We start from the raw sequence: 4,257 nt of genomic DNA on the forward strand, positions 1-4,257 counted from the left end.
CTTGCCTACTAAGTTTTTAGGACTAAAAGGACACTGCATTTCTGGCAGGATCATCAAATATTTTCTGTACTTGCTGAAAATGTTCATTTCCTGAATAAAACTAATGCTGCCACATCTAAGGACTGGTAGGCTACAATATATCAATTTTAGTTTTTGGGTTTAGATACAATTTTAACCTGTTCCTCCATACCGGTTCCTTCCATAATCAAGTGATGAATTGATCAACTGATATCAATTATCTGCATCCTTCATCAATAATCTAAAAGCAAGAACGTCAACTGTAGACTTTATGTACTAATCTTAATACATTCTGGGCTGCCTCGGCTCCTGTTAAGCTTTACCAATTGATGCTTTTGGCAACAACTGTATTGTTTAAACATTTGCAACGTCAGATTTTTTTGCATTGCGTCCTCCTGATACGATTGGTTGACTGCCATTCACAGAGATATGCCTGAATTAATGACAATCTTTTCGAATTTTCTACCCACCATAAATGTATTTTCACCGACAAAACTTGAAGGTCCCAGGTTTAGGTCTTCCAATGTCCTTTCCAGAAAGGATCACGTGACCCGGAGAACTATGAATAATTAAAGTTTAGACTGCAAAAGTGGTTGACCCTCCAAATCACTTGAATTCCAACCTAGCACATTAATCTGGAGTTGCCCTTTAAATCGGCCCGAAACGTATTCCAGGAAGCAGCGCAAAGAACACCAAATCAGAGACCATCTTCTAACTGAGAAAAATACAAGGGGGGAATTTATCAACACTGGAGCAGACAGAATGTGCCCATAGTAGGCAATCAGCTTCTCTCTTCAGTTAAGCTTTGAAAATGAAAGAGAAGCCGATTGGTTGCCATGGACAACTGCTCCAGTTTTGATCAATTCCCCACCAAATATATTTAAATGATGCAATGGGTTACTTCCTTTTCCTGGCTGAATATGCCTAGAAGATGTAGACTGTGCTTTCCACCATTGAACGGAATATCTTCTAATTATTACTGGAAAAACAAGAGCTGGAGTGTAACTGGTGGCTTCAAATGAAAGCACTTATCCAGTGAACTGATTTTTATTAATGCCCCACAGTACTCGGAATCCTAACACTGGAATGGCTTATGGCACTTCAGTTGTCAGGTTGTTGTTTTTTTCATTACAACCCACAAATAAAATCTTAAAACACAAGTTGCTATTAAATAAACCAGAAATAAGGGGGGTGCCATTGCCAACCTTCTTTAAAACCGTGAGCTGCCCGGGTGTTTTTCTTATCCCCTGGCATCAATACTTCCGAGTAACGTACCCTGAACAAGTATACAGATAGAAAAAAAGACAAGACACCGGGGCCTTATACTCACGCTTGTTTCAGTTCACTGACTCAATTGTTTTTTTTTTAAAAGGGGGGCGGGGGGGTCAGCGTGGCAGCCAGACATTTTCTAAAAAAAGAAGTTAGCAATGGCAGTCTCCATGTTTATCTCAACAGTTTTCCTTCAAAATGTATTTGAATGTTAAGAAAGTTAGATCAAATCAAAGCTAGTTCCAGAGCATTACATGGTGCGGTCTACCATTACAGGCTGGAGAGAGGCCGAGGTACGGCTATCTGGAATGTCCTTCCGGGAAGTCAGCTGCTGTGTCTAGGAATATATCTATCATGGCAATTAGAACATAGTCTCCTAGATGTTCAATTGTGAAACATTCCCCAAAAAATTTAACTTCTACTACTGACAACAGGAATATTAAATATGGCAACTTGTGTTATATTTTGAACAAGTCCTTTAGATGTAGTTTATGGAGTGTGTGCCATCCGAAGGTTAATGTTAAACTAGCTTCCTAAGCTCAGGCCCTTTTCTGCAACTTCAAACACTGGGAGCTTTGATGCTTGGACTTCTCTGTTGGAAATGTAAACTTGCAAGCATAAGGGCTCTTCCTTCCAAAGCGATAATAACATTGTAACGGATGAAGTGCTGTATAGTACAGAGTCAAGCTCTGGCACGCCCCAGCATGCACAGATAAGCTCACATTCGCCTCCAATATTTCCTGTTAAGGCATCATGCACATGGGGGCCTTACATTTAAATTGGGGCGCATTTTCCTGCCCATGAACTCAGAGGTGCAGCATTCAGCAGCCCATAGACATCAAAGATTGCATGGTGGTACTTTCATAAACTCACGCATACGTACCAAGGTATGTCCTGAACGCAAACAGTCTGTTTGGTTATATGTTTTGACACATGTGCGAGTTCACAAAAGGACCAGCGTATACCCACTGTACAGCCACTGATGTCTATGGGCGGCTGTACGCTGCGCCTGTGGCTTCCCAGGCGCGGAAAGGCACCCGGGCTGTACATATACGCCCATGTGCATGAGGCTTAAAATGGACAGAGAAAGGTATTGTTTTCTCTTTGTATATGATTGCTTTGCACCAATAAGAAGTGTACAGTTCCCCTGAGCAACTCTGGTCCTTTCACGGGTGGAACGGCATTACTGAGGAGCTCAAGTAACCTCCTTGGTTTGCTCTCGATCCAACTATTGCTGTACACATCCAATAGTACCTCACATAGCACTTCAACACAATTCTATATTGTTTAAGCAAATCAAAGTGAATTTCAGTTCTGATCCGAGTTATGTGCACTTGGCAACCATTCAGCATTGAAGTGGTTAATCCGGGCTTAACAAGCAGCTTCTTATGATGTACTTATATTCTGGTGTGAAGGAGCCCTTAATCTTGCTTGTTATGTATCATTTGTTTAAAGTGCACCTGTCATGTATATACTTTAGAGCCAGTCATGGAGAGGGCTATACCAACATTTAGATCTTTGATTATATAAGCACTTTCATACCCCCACCGTGCAGTATACAGCAGTCACCCTAGTCTCTTACCCATCAGTGTGACTCCTTATCCTCCTTGTAACTGATGACTACAGAGATATAATACAAATAATGTAGTACATGTATGTCTTACCAAAGCAGCAATGCAAAGGAGGAGACCGTGTGCTAGGATGGTAAGGGTATGCAAGTTTTACCATCATTTGCTGCAATTAGGGATGCACCGATACCGATACTAGGATCTGTATCGGTGCCCAGTATTTGGGCAAGTCGGCCAAATGCTCCGATGCCTAGCCCGAGACATGTGCGGTATCAGGAAGTGGGCAGCGCGTCGTTACACGCTGCCCGGCTTCCTGATTGGCCAGAAAAGCCGGCTCCATGCTTTCTCGTCACCTAGTGACGAGAAGTTTCGGGGCGGCTTCCCTGCTTATCGGGAACCCGGGTGGCGAGTCATTACACGCCGCCTGGCTTCCTGAATGGGACTTCCGGTACTCGGTATCGTGGAGTAATGTAAAACAAATATCGGTACTCGTAACCAAAATACTGGTATTGGTGCATCCCTACTTGCAATTCATTCGGATTTCATCAGCTTTTTTTTTTTTGTAAATGCTTTTTTATGATTACAAAATGTAAAAAAAGACTCAGAGCATGTTAAAATAAATTAAAAGCATATTAAAATGGTAAATGCTCTTCTACGGACTTACAAAGTAAGAAAAAAAAGCTGGACCAAACTGCCGCATGCTTTAGTGTTAAAGCGACAGTGTCTGTCTTTAGTTTTAAAGCAAGTAGGAGCTGGGGGCAGATGTAGGTGAGGTGGTAACTTTCATTGCCCTTTGTACCCAGAGTGTTGGGTCGTTCTAAACTGGAAAAGCTTCAACATTTGCGGGTAGTGTCCGACTTTGCCTATTCCCACCACCCCACATTCCTCTGTGCCCCTCACTATGACTGGCTGCCTCAGGGGCAATACGTGCAGTGATGGTTTATATGGAAAAACAAAGACAATGTTGGTTTCCTTTTATAAGAAAAGCTCAATTACGGGCCAAAGAGGCAGAGGAGCAAGGTAGCGATTATCAAAGTATTTTGGTGCACAACTGATTTCCCTTTAGGCCTCCTTGCTCCGCTCTCTTGGTCTAGCCCAGTAGATGGCTGTACTTGTAGTACATATGAACAGGTGAACTTTAAGCAAAAAAACATCATAAAATGAAATGTTACATCAACAGTGCTGCTATGCTTTCAGGGATAGATCTAACATGTACACTTCCAGAGGAGAGTTATCACTGCTACCCTATTAAAAATATATATTAATTAAAATAAATAAAATATTCTCTCCCTGATAAGCAACACAAATGGGGGGGAAAAAGGGAATAAAAAAAAAAAATACATCATAGTCTAGTGTTGCAAAATGTGCAACATCAAAAGGGGGGGGGGGGGGGGAAAAACAA

Source organism: Nanorana parkeri, unplaced genomic scaffold (assembly GCF_000935625.1).
Source record: "Nanorana parkeri isolate BGI_ZX_2015 unplaced genomic scaffold, ASM93562v1 scaffold820, whole genome shotgun sequence".
NCBI lineage: Eukaryota > Metazoa > Chordata > Amphibia > Anura > Dicroglossidae > Nanorana > Nanorana parkeri.